The sequence below is a fragment of the Paramisgurnus dabryanus genome, chromosome 23 (assembly GCF_030506205.2).
Source record: "Paramisgurnus dabryanus chromosome 23, PD_genome_1.1, whole genome shotgun sequence".
In the NCBI taxonomy this organism is placed as follows: Eukaryota; Metazoa; Chordata; class Actinopteri; order Cypriniformes; family Cobitidae; genus Paramisgurnus; species Paramisgurnus dabryanus.
The window spans coordinates 5926562-5947271 of NC_133359.1; the positions used below are offsets into that span (position 1 = coordinate 5926562).

Consider the following 20710-nt stretch of genomic DNA (forward strand, 5'->3'; position numbering starts at 1 on the left):
CAATTCGCAATCTTACAACTAGATGCTGCTAAAACCCCACACTGGTTCCTTAATAATAGTATAATATAATATATATAAATAATATTTGATCTATATTACAAAATGATCTATAAACAAAAATGTCTACCCTAGTATTTGATTTGTATTGATTTGAACTGCATCAAGTAAAAATATGGGAAATGTTTTCTCCACCATTTACTTTAATTATTGTGCCTATTTATTTTGGCAGATAAATAAATGACCACTTCATTACCACTTCTAAGCACATCATGATTATATGATTGCATTGTTTTGGTGCTGGTCAAGACCTTATCAGAACGTTCCCACCGGTGAACCTATAACAAACATAGAAGTTGTGTAAGCGTCCAAACCTCCGGCACCAGACAAAAACCTGATGGCCAGCCTGCGAGCATATGTAGTGATTCCTGACATTCCTGTAGAGGTGTCTCTCACCTTTGAGGTGTGCGTTTGCGATGCAATAAAACATACTGTGCTTTTAGATGCTGCGGATAACCTGGTACGTTTCATGCTTAATGAATTATCCCGGATGATGTCCAATATGATCCACGGCAGCTGCTTTTCTGAAAAAGGTTCGTCCATAGATTGGGAATTTTGTGATCAAAGGAAAAAGAAAGAGAGAGAGAGGCTTTGGGTGTTTCTTTAATCGAGGGTACGCACGCTCACATGTTTCAAATAAGTACGTCTGCCCACAAGCTGGACAGTACTGCGTTAGTCGAACAGACTGGAGAAATTCCATCATGCTCTGCTTCATATCTATATATTTATATATCTAATGCATATTTCTGCAATGTGTTGTCTATGAAGGTGGGATTTTGAACCAATGGGGTTTCACTGTTGGCGGAAAATAAATAGTTCTCAATCAACCGACACTTCACTGCTTCATATTTAAAACATAGTATCAAGATTCAACTACAATACATCATCATGTAATATCATTTGATTTGATATAAATACTGTGTATTTTTCTAAGCATACTAGACTGTACTAGAGTTGTTGTTAGTGAGTTTTACTATCTAAGCTTTGTTAATTTTACATGGACTTTGCGTTCTGCGCTATGGAGGACAGCCAGTTCTGTGCAGACTAACAGATTTTGTCACCTTTTAATGACAGAGAACTAAAATGATATCACGCCATCCTTCAGCTATTAAATTTGCATTCAATGACTTGGAAAGTGTCTTGCACCTTTACTGGCATGTTTGAAGTACACAGTGTCAAAGTTCATTGTGCTGATGAGTGGCAGACAACTTCCATTCTGTAATGCATTAAAACGTGAAACAATTCACATGGACTGAATGTATTTAATTGGCAAAGTGTGATCTCAGAGTTAAGTTTGAGTCATCGTTTATTTTATGTCTGTTCAAATAAAGATCTTAAAACCCTAAAATGAAATACTGTATAAGGCTGTGATATAGTCTAAAACAGAGGTCTTCAAACTTTTTCAGGCCAAGACCCCTTAATGGATAGGAGGAGGAGCAGGGACCCCTAGTACATGTAACAGTTTTAATTGTTATTATTGGCCTATTAATGCAAGCTTACTTATGTGAACTGGGGCTGGTTACACTCGGTCTGGATGTAAAATGCGCTTTATGTCCTACGTACAATTTACACCCCCGATGCACAATCTAGGCGTAGTGCAGGTCTGACAATAAAACGCATCTAGTCAAAGGTAGACGTAAAGTATACTGTAAAGTCTTAATTTGTATATAAAGTCTCTATTTTTGCAAAAATAGAAATACTTAAATTGACGAGATATTGGTTCATCTAATGCATAAGCAAGCAGTGGGCACCAATACATTTTGATATATTATATAGTAAAAAAATAAAACCTGCACAAAAACTAAAAATGCATTAAAGCCAATGTTTTTACTTATCTTTGACATGCCCAAGACTGTGAAAAAGTTATGGAAAAAAAATCCAGTCCACAATAACTTTTATATTACACTTATGAACTTGGCAATTAAAGGCGGGGTGCATGATCTTTGAAAGCCAATGTTGACATTTAAAATCACCTACCCTAATAGAATCTAGACCTTATTTTGATAGACCCACCCCACACATACGCAACCCAGGCAACGATGTAATTTAGTAGACACGCCCCTTACTGCTGATTGGCTAAAAGTGTGTTTTTCCAAAGCGTTTTTCAGAAATCGTGCACTCCGCCTTTAAAGAGTTAAAATCATGTAATTTTTGCAAATAGTTAGTAGTTTTGATCAGTACTGAGGTTGATTAACAGATTCATGGAAAAAAAATAAAAAATATATTAATCTGATACATTTTTACAGCCGTTTAATTTTAGTGGATGTTTTCATCCACGAACAACACAAAAGCAGGGCCGTGCCCCCCAAACAGGTTGTTGTGCCCCCCCCCCCAAAAAGTTTTTTATTAATTTAATATGTATCAAGAATAATTAAAATAAATTAAACATTCAATGTTTATTATATAGTTGATATATGTTTTCTTTTATTAAAACAGACCAGTTTCTCTGATTGGATGTATTGCCGCGTCTCACCCGTCTTACGTCTTTAGCATATTTGTGACTTGATACTAGCAACGTGTTTTTTCGCACCATTTTATGGATTGTGTAAAATATGGATTTTAGAACATTTAGAACGAACCAGCACTGCCTGCTTCATCTGACTTCATGCAAACACAGACTGGCTCAAACTCAGAGATTAGAGGTTGAGGTGGAATTTACAAATCTACAGGACACTGTTTTAAGGAAGTTTATTGTTCGTACACGCCGTCTTCAGCTATTTTAAAGGTAAGTTAGCGTTGTTTTAAATTACGTAAGCTTAAATGTGAAGTGTGGATATAGAACGTTAACAACATTACGACGTGATTATGGTAAAGCGGCTTTTTAAGCTAGGACGTGGTGTGCACTGCGCTATGAAACCCATTCATTTCAATTGCTTGCGCCACGCGAGGGCGGTTTGTTGTTGCGTCGAGCAAAGGGCGAGCGCAGCGGAGCTCAGCTTGCTACCCAGTCTCACAAAGTTTCGTGATATAGTCACGTATTTTTTTGATTCTTTTTTCGTGCTATTATCACGAAATTTCGTGTTTTTTCGTGATCGTATAACGAATTCCTGTTTTCGTGTGATTATCACGTATTGGTTACTCAACTGCTTTTTCCTATTTTTAAACCATTGTCGCTTCGGTTTAGGGTTAGATTTGGTGCTTGCATTAGAATGTCACTTTATATATTGGTTTATACTATTTTTTCTGATTTATTTTTTTATATGTCGCCTGGCGTTAGGGTTAGAGTTGGGTTTGGTTAGGGATGTCATTTTATGTAAATCTAACCCTAAACCGAAGCGACAATGGTAAGAAAATAGGACAAAACAGTTGAGTAACCAATACGTGATAATCACACGAAAACAGGAATTCGTTATACGATCACGAAAAAACACGAAATTTCGTGATAATAGCACGAAAAAAGAATCAAAAAAATACGTGACTATATAACGAAATTTCGTGAGACTGGGCTGCAGCTTGCGCTCACGCCGCGGTCGAAGTTCAATAGTTTTGCGCATAGTTTGTGGTCTTTTGAACTTTATACGGGAAATGAGCTGACAGTCTGTACCAGTTGTATGAGTGTGTGCTTGCACTATATTTGTTATTTTAATGTCTTGTTTTTGCAAGTTATTGTTGCTATTGCGTGCCCCCCCGTTGGAAGCCAAGTGCCCCCGTTAGTTACAGTCTGGCGCCGGCTCTGCAAAAGGTAGTAAATTTAAACAATGCACAAGGGTTAAACATTATAAAGAACTTAATAAAGGTTTGTAGCCTAAAGTATAGTAACGCGAACGCATAGTAATGCGAATGGAGTCTTAATTATTGTCTACACTGAACGTCGCTGTGCCTGATCGTAGTTTCAGATGGTGCAACAGGCCTTTTTAGCCTTTTCATGCTATAGCTGATATAGTGATTGTTTTAATTGTTTGGACGGTGTGAGCGTCAAGGAGAGTTGAAATTAGCTCAACTTTATGGTAATGAGCTATGACGCGGTTCGGTTAACTAAAATGTTTCTCGTGATCCAAAAAAACGTTTCCCAAATGTAAAAAAATTGGTTTCCTAGACAAACCAGCCTGATCTCACGAGAAATTATACATATTTTATGAGTTGGCTAATTCGTATCAATTCATACGAAGTTAATCGTGCCAAATCATACGATTCTCAAGAGAAAAACCAACAACGAAACCAAACCCCTAACCCTGCCCCTAACATCGCACCCATAGACTGTAAAAAAAAAGTTGGACGTAGTGTCCGTGATGTCACCCATAGTTTTCTGAAGATCGTTTTTGAAGCTTAAAGTATTAAGCGATTAAATCATTTCCATATTGGCTTCATCAGAGAGACAGAAAGGTTGCCCCTCAGCCGCACCTAACCCCAACATCACAGGGGTCAAGGCAAATTGTACCAAAACTTACAAATGTGGTCATATGAATTGATACAAATTAGCCAACTCGTAAAATATGTACAAATTCTCGTGAGATAGCTTTGGACAAACACATAAATATAAATTTAATAAAAATACATTTTGATATGGACGAGTTGGACTAAAACATGGAAAAAATAAAACTGACGCTAAACTTTTGACCGTTTACATAACATTCATTCACTTAGCAGATACATTTATCCAGACCGACTTACAAAAAGGATCATCACAAGCAATAAGTCACAAAAGCCAACGATATCTGTGATAAACAATATCAAGTTTACAATATGATCAAGAATAATACATTGGGTACAGCTGAAGTGAAATGCAAAAAAAGATGTGTGCAGATAAGAGATATTTGAGAGTCTTGCTGACATTATATTTCCTACATTAACATTTTCCACTTTTGGCAGACGATTTTATCCAAAGCGACTTTTATTGCCATTCAAGGAATACATTGTTCATCAGTACTTGTGTTCCCTGGGAATTAACCCCGTGACCTTAACGCTGCTAATGTGATGCTCTATCAACTGAGCTTCAAGACATCAACCGTCCAGACTAAATACTACATGCTACACGTCAGACATAATCAGGTCATTGTCAATTATTCCAGTGATCTAATAGCAGTTTATGCATTTTTTCCTGAATGCTGACATTAAGGGCCTATGGGTTAAAGCATATAGGCTTTCCGTCAATATTTCCTGTTGAATGCAGCAAGACAGAGTCACGTTTCAAGCGCTTCAATAACTACAGCAAATGGTTTCAGGGTTTACATTGATCTCCGCCTCCGTGGAGAAGTAATGACATTTTCTATCTGTCAGTAGATGCAATAACAGTAGGTTGTCACTCAATACAGTATTTCCACCCACCTTCATGTCCCTCCACTGACCCTGGAGCTTTCCAGACCCGTCAATAACCCTTGAAAAGGTGGAGGAGGGGGGCTTTTAGAAGGTGAAAGACAAATATCTTACCCGGCTTGACAGTGAGTGGTGGGTTTTCCCTCGCGTACCCCTTCGTAAGAACGTATACATTAATCCTCAGGACAACAGAGCAGTCAATACCTACACAGCTTAGAGTGAAGGCCTCTGGGTCACCAGAAACAAAAGCAACAAGTTCTGGCTGTTTATAAAAGACTGGAACTGTGAAGGTTAATGAAAGTTGAAGCTGCGCTTGAACGCGGTTGGGCGTCCGTCAAGCACTTATAAACGGCCTGATCTCACGGGAATTCGTAGGTATTGGATCATTTGTATGAATTCGTACAAAGTGAATCGTACAACAACGTAAAAACAATAATAAAACCTTACCCCTAACCCCAATGTCACGGGAACAAAAGTTCAAAGAATGTGGTCGTATGAAGTAACAGATTGAATAAATTGCCGGAGGGATGAATTTTGTACCGTTATTTTTTTACGATAATCCAAAAGTCTATGGGAAAAAATAATCGGCATTGTAGCAAGGGAACCAGTGTCCCGCTAACTCTATTAGCCACCTCGTAACATACGAACGAAATTACATTGTTGAAATGAAATGTGTTGCAAATTGGGTGCCAGCCGAATTTAGCCCCGCCCACAACATTGTAGATAGGAAATTCGGTCTGGAGTCGCTCCGTTGTGGCTCTACTATGCTCAAACAAAAACTGTCAGACCAATCAAATTGTCAGGGAGGACTTTATACGATGATGGACAGATGATCAACAGTAATCAACCACGTGACCAAAGAGCGCTTGTGTTGAATCCGTTTACAACAAAGACGGCTGACGCTGGAGATTTGAGATATGAATATTCTGCCATGAAGTCTGTTCTAGAAGATATGCGACAGCGCATTGATTTTAAAAGAGGAACAGAGAAACGCCATCAATACATTTGTTAATCGGAAAGATGTTTTTACCATCCTGCAAAATTTTAATTTATCAGCTGATTCGGCAAAAGTTTAATTTATCAGCTGACTCCGATGACCGCTAAGAAGATGGGACACAATGAAAATGGGCAACCCGGCCAAATCTATTAATCTATTAATTCATATGACCACATTTTGTTAACTTTTGTTCCTTCTCAATGAATTATGGAAAAATGCCACTACATCGAAAAGCCAGATGGCGCTCTCGTGCAGAAACTCAATATGTGCCACAGAAGAAGCACCAATACACAGGCAGCTCCAGGAAATGTATAAGAATATTTATATCGCTGTTCTTCAAACATTTTTAGGTATTTTTTAATGATAATAAAGAATATGTATAATGATTATGTTTGACAAGTGTTGCTTTTTGTAAATGCATGATATAAACGTCTCAAACTCACAGTGATTTTTGATTGATAATGACTTTCTAATAATCAAATAGCAATAGTACATGAAAGAACTGTGCATAATATCGCATTGCAATTTAAAACCGTCACAGAGCGGAATCGTGAAATATCGTCACACCCCTCAAATTAAGCCATTGAGTAATGTGTAAACACTGTGGGCAATGTGAGCATCACACACCAACATTGGCTCTACCGATGGCATCAGTTTGAGTTGGGACTAACTGTTTGTCCTAACCATGAAAGACGAGTGTAATTGTTATGTTTGCAGTTACATTTGCACAGAAATTAAACAATCTTATGGTAATTCAAAGCAACCTATCAAATAACAGGAGAACTCTCACGGGTGTTTGTTACCCCCTTGGCAACCAATCATTCAAAACCTTTACCGAAATTCTCATCCAAGCCTCTCTGCACCTGAAGTTGCAATCATTTAACCTCTAACCTTCATTTTTATAGCAGCACATTTCTCAGTCTGTCAACGTGAACCCCCCAGCCTCTTTACACCCCGCTCTCATCCCAGCACAGCACACATTTTATTTTCCTCTCAAGCCACAAGAGCACACCAATGCACCCAGCGAAAAGCCTGTTTTCTTAAGTTTGATGTTTACGTTCTGCTTTGAAGCCTGTTTTCATCTAGAAAAGTCCAAGACACCCTAACTAGACGTGACACATTATTGGAGAAATAGGGTTGCCAACAGGGCACAGCTTATTAATAGCCATTTTTCTAAACGCTTGTCTCCGTTGCATTCCACAAACACAAAGCCTTACTGTTAAAAGAAGTTGGATTGCAGCGTTTAACTGAACATATTTGACATGTGGAAGACAGATTGTGTTTCACAGGAGCGTAAATATGTGAATGCAATTATTTGATTCTCTTTAAAAGCAAGGAATGCTGAACCGGACAAGTCGGAATACTGAGCGATCCATATGCAATGATTAAAAATGACTACTAATATTGCTTGATAAAGAGCTGCCTTCATTCAATGGTACAGAAACGTCTTGGTTGTACACAAGACATTTATAACGTGGTAATTGTGCTATAATAATACACCTGTCACTGATGTCAGTATCACTCTGTCAGCAGTGCTTGTGTTAGTCGGGCATTTTAGCTTAACCTCTGACCCCGCTCTTTGATGATTTTTTGTGATGTGTTCAGTAGATCTCTCAGCTAGACTTTATTAGAAACTTCAGAACACCGAGAACCCCAAAGCTGTTGAGCTAAAAAAAAAAGGTCCCTATCCGAATCTTCAGCATTTAAAATATGAAGTTTTCCTAAACAATGAGTGCTCTGCAAGTCATTTTTTCTTCTAGATCTGTCTTAAAAATTCAAATGAGTATGTAAAGTAACCTGCAATTTTATGTTTCAAACAGAGATGGCGATAGAGAGGCAAAAGTTATGGATTGCAGCTTTAAACCATATGTGTTATTATTCAGTTTGATAGCAGTGTGTACCTGATGTATGTATATGTTGTGTTATTATCATTGCCAGGAGCTCTGCTTTTAGCTGCAGTTGCTTGAGCGCACAGTTCCCGTTTCCATCTTTTGTGGTTTGACGCTCAAAACAGACGTGCATGCATGAAAGAGGATTTGCCACAAAATGCTTACCTGTGATTGGCTTAATGTTAGTTCATGTTAATCTAAGTAATACACCAAAAAATATGAGCAGCGTTAAGCTAAAAAAGTCAAAAGAATCATCTTAATTTTAAACTGGGGGGATATACTACACCAGGGCTAGTTAACTGGCAGCCCGCGGGCAAAATACGGCCCCCCAATCATCTTTATCTGGCCCGCCGGTCATCTTTGTCTGATTTAAATTCAGCACAGTTACAGTTAATCTCCTCCTTACTACTTTAGATCTCTCTTTACTTCCGGTCATATGGTCTGGCAGGTGGGCGGGTCCAGGAGTAGATCGCTGCGATTAGCAATTAGCAACACGACCCAACTTCAAACAATACAATCAGATGTCAACGGACAAATTTAAATCCAGCCCTGGTTTATTTAATTTCAAAAACTTAATCTCACAAAGTTCTGTGGTATAGTAACGGAATATTTTGCTCATTTATCCGTGTCATTGTCACGGATCTCCGTATTTTTCTGTGTCCGTACCACAGACTTTCTTTTCATTGTTAGTTTCATGTAATGGGTACTCAATTGGTTTTCCTATTTTTATCATCGCCTGGCGTTACGGGTAGATTTGGGTTTGGGTTAGGATGTCATTTTATGTAACAGAATGTTGTTTTAACCCCAAACCCAAGCGACAATGGTATGAAAATAATTAAAACAATTGATTAACCAATAGGTGAAACTGACACAGAAAAGTAAGTCCGTGGTACGGACACGGAAAAATGCGGAGAACCGTGACGACACAGATAAATGAGCAAAATATTCTGTGAGTATAATACGGAAATTCGTGAGATCAGGTTGCCGGTTTCACTCAGATATACGTCATCACGGGGAAAATTAGGCAATCGATACGGAAAAAGCAAGCATTTGACACGTGTCAGAAGCAAAATCCGCTTCTTGTGGGAGGGGCAAGTGCTATGCGGTTGTCTGTTTGCAGGATGGCTGATGTTGATTGTGCATTTATCGAGAGAGTTACCGGTTTGTATTTGGTCACCTTACTATGGGGGAAAATAAACGGCACGGGTCAATAAATGTCACGTGACTCAAAAGTGAAATGTGTATTTACAACTTACCAGGTTGCCCAATGTCCTCACTGACACTCTTCCAAGCGAGGTCATTTTTATTCCTGTCTCTATTCACCTTATTTTTCACGACAACAAGGGCGGCGCCATTTCGCTCATTTTGTCAACGTTCTTCCGGCCGCATAGACGATGAGCAGCTAAGGCAGTGACTGAAGGCGACGTGTTAAGCTTAAAAAGCTCACTCGAGCGCCTTTATGTTTCTTTCTTACCAATTTTAAGCCAACTGAGGAACACCCTTATCGCAAGTAATTAATGGTTCGACTACGATGTTCCGGTAACTTTAAACCACGCCTGGTGTTGAAAAGGTGGCCAGTTTCAGGTAAGCTATCTTAGCTAACTTTGTGCTCGTTCGCCTAAAGTTAGATTTGTGATGTCCGTTCTACAAATACACTTAAGATCAGTAATGTTAGTTTATAAAATGCAACTATTTGAATGGTTTTAATTGTCCACCTATATTTTTATATTTACGATATACAACGAGATATTATAGTACATTGCATTCTTACAGTAGCCCACGTGATTCCTACAAGTTACTGAGATTTCAGATGCTAGAATGTCAGTTCATTTCTCATTCAGATATTGATAATGACATATTAAACAACGTATTATTTAACACTGAAGTTAAAGGTTGTGTGTATAATGTTTCTGTCTCTTTTTAATGCATCTCTCTTACACACTGTTCTGTTTAAGTATGGGTGCCATTTATATATTAATTCTCATGATGCAAGTTTATTTTAAATACTAACATAAAAATGTTTATGGTTATATTGTTTTCACAGATGCATTGATGTTTAGTGATGCAGTGGACAACTGTGAGGATGATACAATCAACATGTTCCTAAACTGTGATGCAGAAACACAATGGGAGCATCTATCCGTCTCTGACCACAACTACACTTTAAAATCACAACTCAACCTGAAGCAACCTACATCTGATATGGGAAAACAATGGTGCAGTTTCACTGACAGGGCTTATCCTGGTACCAGGCTAAAATGCATATTTGAGCTACAATAATTTAAAAACACCTTTTACTGACATACCTCAACATATATTAGTGCCATTGTTTTGTCACAAGATGCGCACCAGTCTTGTTTTTTTGTAGGATTTGTTTGTAAAAACTAAAATGTCCTAATATAATTAAGGCCTAGTCCTGTAAACCCTGTCTGAGAAACTGCTTCAATGCTTCTGCTTCATGTGTTGAGCTGGCACAAATGTACATATCTCTGCTGAGAAACAACCATCTTTGTCAGCTTTACACAGGGTTGATATTGCATCCATTACACAGTCGCCAAGCACTTTACCAGTACATACACCAACAGCTTCCAGATATACGCTTGGGATCAGCTCCTGATGACTCCTTAATTTATTGCAGGGTGGTCTTGCTTTACCGGTTGTAAAGTTACATTAAACCTTCATATGTGATCAGATGTCATGCAGTGATATTAAACATTTACAGTGTGATCAGATGTTGTGCATTTATATTAAACATTTACAATGTGATCAGATGTTGTGCATTTATATTAAATCTTTACAATGTGATCATGTTGTGCATTTATATTAAATCTTTACAATGTGATCAGCTGTTACCTGTCATGCAGTTATATTAAACCTTTACAATGTGATCAGATGTTGTGCATTTATATTAAACCTTTACAATGTGATCAGATGTTGTGCATTTATATTAAATCTTTACAATGTGATCAGATGTTGTGCATTTATATTAAACCTTTACAATGTGATCAGATGTTGTGCATTTATATTAAATCTTTACAATGTTATCAGATGTTACCTGTCATGCAGTTATATTAAACATTTACTATGTGATCAGATGTATCCTGCCATGCAGTTATATAAACCTTTACAGTGTGATCAGTTATTATCTGTAAGGAATTTCTTAAACCATATGTGAGCTTTAGAGATTCCACTTAAAAGGATTTTAGTCTCATGATTTGAAGGAATAAGTGTTGGCAAGTTTGCAAATGAATTCTATCATGGTACCACATAAAAACGAAATAGTTATTGGACTGGCTAAGGTGCACATTTGCTATAAAAAAGACGAAATCACTGTGTAAATATTGGTAGACATACTTTTAATAATTTTCAATGCTGCTCCATCAACTCCTGACAGGATGAGGTAATTAAATATGCCAGGTTACTTGTCGCGGCCGCTTCATATCGTCTAACCACGAGACGATTGATGGGACAATATAAGACTATCCAATCGTCGTATGAAGTTTTAACCGTGCTCCTAATTTAAAACATTTACAGCAGTAGTGATATTTGTCATTTCACTAAAGTTATAGTGAACTACAAACAATCTTCTAACCACCAAACTAACCACCGAATGCACTGTGCCATATTAGCAGCGGAAGTCCGTTGACAAAATGCGGAAGAGCGAAGAATTAAAAAGGGGCGTGGCGGAATAAGGTGAATAGAAATAAGAACTTGTGTCGTATAGATGGATTTCAATCATGTGACCTTTTACGTCATGCCGCCATCTTGAGGACCTACCGAGTACCAGTAGGCTATTGACAAGCATTGGCTACCTTGCTACGATTTACGGATTTCATATCTTTTACTGTCTATGATTCTTACGGATACAGTAAAGGGCTACGAAAGACAACATGTCGCATCTCGACTGTCAGGAAAATAAACTCTACTTTAAAAAATATATCTTGGTTAGGGTGTGATGCCTACTCGATCCCTGATGCGTTCTTCCAGCCGCTGTCCGCTGCTACCGAACTACCACTATTTTACCACATTAGGAGGCGCGACACAACATGAAACTTTGCTCGAAGTATCACCTGGATCTCTACACATGAACGCGAGCATTGAGAACATTGTTTGTGTACACGGAGTTTACTAAAAAGAAAGGTTTTGTACAACTGACTTTGGCTGTTATGGTGTCCGCTTGTCATCTCTGCCAGACGTAAATAATCGATTTCCGAATGCGAATTAATGAATCTCATATGAGGCTCCTTTTTCAACTAGAAGGTCAATATTGTTTTTCACTTGCGACAAAACAACCAATTATCCGTGCATTTTTATGGAACTATGCTTTAGGAGATATCAATCTTTACTCTCCTCCCTCCTTACGTCGCAATTGGAGATCGATACATCTTGACTGGGAAGAAGGCGCGAGCGGACGCCAAATCATCCAAAGTCAGTTGTTCAAAACCTTCTTTTTAGTTAACTCTGTGTTCACATACAATGTTCTCAATGCTCGAGTTCACGTGTAGAGACACAGGCGATACCTCGAGCAAAATATCATGTTGTGTTGAGCCTTCTTAGTGTTGTTAAAATAGCGATTTTGAGGCTCACAGCATATTGAATGCAAAGCTTCTAGTTCTTTTGCGACCACTTCAGGTCCTCAAAATGGCGGACGACAAGTGAGTGACGTCAGCTGATATTCATGTATAGCTCCAGGTGACTGCTCACGGACAATATCAAGCCTTCATGCTGAATGAGTGACTCCGGGTGGGGCTCCTGATTGGTTAATGTGGCGCGAAAATCCGCCAAAGTTCACATTTTTCAACTCGGGTGTCAGCCGCAAATTCGCGTCAAACGCAAAATTCACAAAAAGCACTATTTGCGAGTAACACGCCATACGCTCAATTTGCGCCATTCGCGCAAACCTCATCCGTGCCGCGGGACCTCCAGACGCGTCGTCACATTGACTTGGCATTGAAATTACTCACGCTTGCCACCTGTACCGCGTCTGGTGTAAATGCAGAATAAGAGCTCTCCATTACAGTTAGTGCTATCAAATTTGGCCCGCATCATATTTACATTTTTAAAATCTGGCCCTCTTAGAAGAGTAGTTTAAAACACCCCTGTTCTACGCCGGTACTTGCTACTGTATATCGCTAATAATACAACAAATGTTTGCATCACAAATTGCAATCAGACAGTTTCCGTAGAAGGCAATGACACAAAAATCAAGTTACCATAGTAAAAATCAGGGCATCATTTGCATTCTTGCCTATACACACATTTTTTGTCTTATGTCGCCTAAACCATTTCTCTACTAGGGGGCCTAAATACACTTCCAACATGGGGTTAAAAGGTTAAGTAAGATTTAAGAACAAAAGTAATATATTACTTAGTGTTTGGTTATTCATATAACAAATATGCCATGCTCTAAAATATTTTACTGGGTAGAAATAGAGTAGGGTGCCTTAAAATACTTCAAAAAGTCAAAAAGGTTTAGATCCACTGATCTAAACTGGTGTATAGACTGATTTAATCATACTTTGGGTTATTTTCTACAGTGGCTGCCATCTGTATCATAAAATCAGATCCTTTGAACTGGCCATGGCCGGAATAAAAATATGTAAATAAATGAAAGACATACTGTTTTGTTATCAGACCCAGGCCGAACAGATGGATCGATCCACTTGGGAATTTTGCGGGCTGCCCAGATGTCTACTGCCTCGTGGTCTGCAGGCCAGATCCAAACGAATAAAGGCACGGGACGTCTCTTTAAACACATAAAAACTCTAATGAATCGTTTCCTTCATTAACGAGTGATGATGAAACAAATATTGCAAACACACAATACAGCAGTCCTGTTTAGCAGAGAGATGCTATAAAAAACATTTGTTGTACAAAGATCCTAACAAGCAATAATAAAATACCCAATAAATATTGTTTTCAAATACTCAGTGTGTTCCTATGCATTATCATGCTGCGTGACATTGTTATGCTATACCAGAACCATAACTATATGATAAGATTAAACACTGTTGAAATGAAATGGTTAAAAATATATAAAACATCAAATATGATAAATAACATATGGTTTTATTTTCAACAAAATAATCAAAACAAGATCAAATGAACTGTATGTTATATATTACGAAGCCAGTGTTTGTCTATCGTGTCAAAATGTTTTGAAACTGTGAAACACAGAATGTCCTCTGCGGGTCTGAAGTTTTTGAAAGTCCTTTGGTGGCGTCCAAACCCCATGTCTCTGGCCTATACTCACACTCTATTTATGTCAAAAAATGAAGTCGAACACTTGGCCCCTCCTAAATCTGTAAACTACAATTAAGCTAAATTCCAAGTTTATTTCCAAACGCCATCCTTGTTCCAGACCATGTGAAAGACTAGAGTCTAAAATTATAACACTTTGGTTCAGGCAACCCTCAGGTCAGCCAATTCCTCTATCATCTTTTCTTCCGCGCCTGTCTCCGGGTATGAGAAGTGGTTAAACGAACTTGTATCGTTTGTCACTTGTACACACACCCATGCCCAAAAACCTGATTTACAATATGTGTATACAGATGATGTGATTATGGTTGCCGTTGATCCTTTTCAATCACTACGTATCATTTCGGAATTTGAGTGACGGGTATGTAATTGGAAATCAGTTTCACTATGTCATTTCACACAATGTCGGGGCTCTTTACAGAGGCAGGGATACTAAAAGGTGAAAATAAGAATTACATTTGACAGGAGAGTCAGATATTACGAGGCTGAGATTATGCCTTCATCGCTGCGGTTTGAATGGATAGTTGTGTAAAGATGCACACACGTACGGTCAAACTGTCTGGTACAGGAAATTATATGGATTTTAATTGTGATAACCATGCACGAGTTTTAGCTGACAGTTTGCTCAGCACAGTAAACGGAAAGATTTGTAACTAATTTCATGCTTTTTTTTTTCGTAAAAATGTATAAATAGTATTTGATGTTATCTAAAATAATAATAATAATAATAATTATTATTATTATTATTATTATTATAATTGAGGAGTTCAGATGCAAACCCTCTAAGTGTGTCTAACATGTATTCTTGTAAGTAAGCATTTTTTATCAGGCTCTTATGTTCAGATTTAGTAATTCACTGTAATGGCAATGAAAGCTTTATATGTCACAATAATTTCATTGGTATGTAACAAATTTAACTGCAAAACCCCCCGTGGACCCTATTTTAAAGCGCATGGTCTAAAGTAGGGGTGGGACGGTTGTCATGACCACCGCACCACCGCGGTGATGCAATGCCACCGCAGTGGTGAAGTGCCACCGGCGGTTGTGTGACGTCACATATCAGGTGAATGATTAAACAAAATAATAAGTAAGTTTTTTGAAGTTTTTTTTACACGTGAAATAATAATAACAAAAGTTGTACAGTAATTTTAAGCCTAAGATACAAATTTATAACATTGTTTTATGTTAATACACAAATCTCCGCTACATTACCATGTATGGCGTTTCCACTAAACTGGTGGATTTTAGCATAACTCAGCACGTTGGAGTTTAGCCATGTCACTGTGTTGTGCGTCTGCTTTAGTTTCTTTTGGTCTCCAGTGACAGTGATACATACACATCACGTTTGTCTTTTGTTGTGAAATAAAAATTTTACCAGGTTAAAGTCGCGCGCATCAGGAAGCGCATTTAGTGAAACTTTATTTTCTTTCACCATTTAAACCACCCTAACCCCCCCATGGACCCCACCACCGCAACACCGGCGGTTGTTGTTGATGGTTCAACCGCGGTGGTAAAAATTTGCCACCGTCACAGCCCTAGTCTAAAGCACACGGAGCACAATCTAAAAAGATGTGCAGAATCTTTTGCTAGTTTAACAACAGGAAAAATTGTCTAAAAGGGTTGTTCCTATTCTCATAATGAGTAATGTGTGTGTTTTGGGCGTATCGTGCAATAAACCAATAAGAGTCTCATCCCCTTTAAAAGCCAGTTGCGCTTATGCCGTATTGTCTATTTACATGGCGGAGTTTGTAAGTGGAATAACTGTAAGCAGAGGAAGAAGACCACTAGTTTAAGATTGCTGTTGTATTTTATTCATTATAATCTTAAAAAAATGTTTATAAGAATAATTTACAAAAAAAGGTTTGTATAGGTAAAAACTATTTATTTGTAACAAACCGAAGATAAAGAATTTACAAACGTGTGGAGAATTCAGCACTGGGACAGCGCCGTCGGTTTTGAAAAACATTACTCATCTCACCATATGCAAAGGTACAAAGTCATCATATACAATAGACCCTTTTACTGTTTGTACACAATGATGACGTAGCAATGTATGCGCCCGCATTTTGGCAATGGGAGTATGGTGAGAATTAGCAGCATGTCAAATTGAAAAAAAACCATCCATGCGTGTAAAAAGCAAATGTGCATTGTCTAATGCTCTCTTTAAATAACAAAAACAACATTGCACCATTGACTTTTTAGTTGCCTCAAAATAGCAACACGCCAACAATGCACCTGAACACACCTCGTTTTCAGACCAGAACGCCCATGGGCACACAAATGGGCGCAAAATGCCTTTGCTATTTAAACAACGTGACGCTAAACATGAAAATGATAACTGCGCTGGGCTGAAACTAGCAACAATCACTTTGCGCTACATTGCGCCATGTGTATGTTAGGGCCATGCTAGGCATGTTAGGCATTTTGGGGATAAAAATCCACTTCTTTTGGTGAAACATAGTAAAGATGCATAAAGATGCAACAAAAAAACTATTTTAAGGACGGTTTCACATTTGGTGCGATTGCCTGGTCCGAACCGGAGTTCGATTGCTCCCCCCTCCCCATGCCCCCCATGGACTAGTGTGTTCACATATTATTTTTGCATTGGACCGCGAAACCGCTTGCATCATCAAGCTGCAGCCGGCGCGTTCTCATGTTGCTTGGCAACCGCTGTAAATGAGAAGACGACAAGGGTGATTGACGAACTGCAAGCAGAGAGATGATTTCTGAATGCCTCCGCAAAAATTGACGTCGGCGGACAGACCGTTGTCATCGAAACGACTTTAGTATGTTTGGGGCAGACATACGCAAGCGCGTTTCTGTATTATTTCTTTAAAAACAAAAACAAAGGTTTAAAAAAAATAAGAAGAAAAGTCAAGCAAGCATTCTATGCATTTTGTTGTCAAGGTAAGTGCACGCACACAAACACACACGTCTGTTTTGGTGGGACATTCCATATAATACGTAATTAACAGTGGTTCACTTCCGCGATTTGGTACGATTGCGCTCACATTAGCACCGAACCGATCTGGAGTTCACATGAACCGGACCCCAGACCACCCTTTTTAAGCGGACTCGAGTACGTTTCGCGGGTGCGCACCCGAGTTCGGAAGACAGCGTTCACATCATCCAAATGTACCGAACTCTGATGTCAATCGAACCCGGGTGCGCACCAAAAGTGCTAATGTGAAAACGCCCTAAATGTTGATAGTCAGAAGGTAAAAATGAAGAAACTGAACCACACTTTAGAGGGCGCTGTGATCCATGTGACTGCCACATACGAAAACTCAAAAATCGACGTGGCGTTAAATAAATCTGCGATAAAGCGGTATTTCTGAATGTCCTTATTAAGTGGATTTGAAGTGAAGGTATTTGATGAAAGTATAATACGTGCTGAGAGCAAATATCATTCTCATTTTTGGAGGATGATAAATTTACAAAAGTAACCACAGACCAGAGTATTATATCACTTTACACATTAAAATATTGAATCGTTTAGTATCACATTGCATTGTATTGCATCTATCCATCCATCTATATTTAGCCATAGTGGAATTATTTTTAAGGAAAATCTGGGTCTTTACTCTGCAAACTCTTTACAAACTGCAAATAATAAAAATGATGGTAAATTCAGATACAAGGATCCATATGTAGATATCAAAGAACTCAAAATCAAAGGCTCTTGAACAACAATAGAAAGCTATTTTTTCCACACGTTTTTAAGATACCACAAACAAGTATGAGATTTTACAAAGTTTTCCATCCAGTCGTTTTATTGCTTTATTCAATCTTTTACGATGTTTACTATTTATTCAGCATTGACATTAAAATGCTAAACCTCCCACATCCTCTCTTACGTCTTCCTGAAGGAATTTATGGGACGAGAGGCTCACGTGCACATCCTACAGATGTGAGGTGTCGGTCAGCTGTTGCCCGAGCGATTCATTGCACCTCAACCTGGCAACCCAAACAGGAAAGCCTTTTTGTGGAGGTCTGTGCTGTAATTCATTTCAAATCAAAGCCAAAAACGAAACACAATACTTATATGCGCTGTGGAGTTATCCACATAGTATTGAAGTAAGACAATTTAATCCCAGTCTGATTCAAGGCGTGTGCCACATGTGGAGACCGAGAGGAATAGAGGGATGGACAGAGAGAGACATACATCCATTAGTCCCATTTATACTAATGTGTACCTGTCCAGTACAGCTCAACTAAAGAAATTTCCTTGCAGAGAAAACATATTACATTTGTATCTTAAGCAATCTAGACTATCTGATTCAAATAAGCCATTAAAGATGACCAGACAATTACTAAGACAAAAATACCCACTTCAAACAATACAGTGCAAACAGGTTACAGGTTCAGACGAGAAGGATTTGTGTCATTCATTTGATGTTTTTATGCCAACAATCAAGACCATATTTCACTTTTGTCTGCATGCATTTTATGCCACACAGATGTAAAAACACACTAACTAAATTTAAGTGGATCTAAAATAAAACCCTGCGGTACCCCTGTGAGTAAGGGAACACGTGTGTCATGCTGTCTGGGATCACCTCCCCAACATCAGTGATTCATTCATGAGTCATTCCAAAGAAATTCCCACAAATACACATAGCTGCATGTGGGTGAAAGAGAATTCCCAAATTGATTGTGCGTAACTCAATGTATTATCCTGTGTATTTGTACTAATAAGACAGTGGACAGGTGACCGGATACAAGGGAATGTTATACTGTATAAGGGGTTAAACGAACTGGACTTGAACCTGCACTATTTACCATCATTTACGTCTTACGGTCATGCACTTGGCAGATGCTTTTATCTACAGCGGCGTACACTGTACAGTGCATATGCGTGCACCCTAAGATCGAACCCATGACCTTTGCACTACTAATCCAACATTCCTGATCTCATTAAAGTATTGCCCCTTTCTCAAACCCTACACAAAAGGGCACAGCAACAAACAATCATTAAACGTGTCTTAACATTGAGACTATTGTTCGTCTGTATCATTGTCATGTATCCGTGTGTTGACTTGGCATTAAATCCCTTTTGTCTATTCACTCTAAAAGACAAACACAATCCTACAGTCGGGCTTGCGTACACCGCTTTTGTTTCTCACTGAAGGCATAATCTAACAGCCCTCGATCTAATCGTAGCTCCGGTTAGACATCAATCACACAAACGTAAAATGCAGAAGACATTCAACTTCCTGAGGTAAATCCTCAACTGTTTGTTTATTTATCCAGTGCTCAAAATGCAGATGTGCTATATATTATAAACACCAAGACATTTCCTTTTTGCATTATGTCTTAGCCACTCCGCAACACGTTTACAGCATAAAGAACATATTTTGTATTATTTTTGTATAAAAAATAATGTATTACTGTGTACGCTACGCATCAGCAAATGATGGAAATACAATAGCACTTATTACACGAATCATTCGAATGCTTGATTCGCAACATTTGCAAGTTTGTTATTGTCTTAAAAAATGTCTTAAAATAACCACCATAATCGAAGTGCAACCTTCCAATCTAACACAAAAGTGACTTAAACTGCAATTCATCAACGGGCCACTAGAGGCTGGCTCAAAAAGGGAGTCAACCCCCATAGACCCCCATGTTAAAATGCCAGCTTTAATGTAGAAAATAATAAGGCGGTTTCCCTGACAAGGATTAGACTAGTCCTAGACTAAAATAAATGTAAGAGGTGCCCAAAATGAGAACAACTTGCACTTACATATCTTAAAAAACATCAGTGCCCTTTGTTTTGCCTTAAAATGCACACAAGTAATGTTTTTAGTACAGGATGTTTGTTAAAACTAGTTATATTTCTTAATTAAACTAAGGCCTAGTCCTGGTTTAGGGTAATCCATTTAAATTATAATAAGCCTTAACGTTCTGCATAGTTAATCCTTTCCCTGCCATTGACAAGTTAACTTGTCAAATAAGAGAAAACGCTTTCCTGCCAATTATGAGTTTTTCCTGCAATCCGTATTTCTGCTATTATCCACCAGGTGGCGCTCTTATACAACTTATAAAACCCGGAAGCAACCCCTTATGGCAAACAGTTCAAACTCTGTGTATGTTTTGATCATCGTTCTGAATCTGATCTCTATCAAAAGTCCTTTACAAAAATGCAATTATTTCAGCTTTTTGCTAAAAATTTTGTAATGAAGGCAGAATAATTGTATCGTGGGAGCAGGCTTTACTCAATTTCTAATATATATATATATATATATATTATAAG

General features: G+C 38.3%; 1 protein-coding gene and 1 long non-coding RNA gene across 5 annotated transcripts in view; one reads left to right on the forward strand and one right to left on the reverse strand.

Annotated features, from left to right (window-relative positions):
* Window positions 1–20710, reverse strand: part of znf469 (zinc finger protein 469) — a 359871-nt gene that overhangs the window by 116489 nt on the left and 222672 nt on the right. For 3 of the 4 annotated variants that reach the window (XM_065292187.2, XM_065292185.2, XM_065292183.2), the window contains exon 3: window positions 13817–13942. The exons of the other annotated variant lie outside the window; for it this stretch is intronic. The gene's annotated coding sequence lies outside the window, so the exon portion shown is untranslated. The remainder of the gene's footprint in view (window positions 1–13816; window positions 13943–20710) is intronic. 4 annotated transcript variants of the gene reach the window in all.
* LOC135781599 (uncharacterized) lies at window positions 9542–10967 on the forward strand. The gene is made up of 2 exons (XR_010545181.2): window positions 9542–9780; window positions 10241–10967. It is a non-coding gene; the product is annotated as an uncharacterized lncRNA (long non-coding RNA).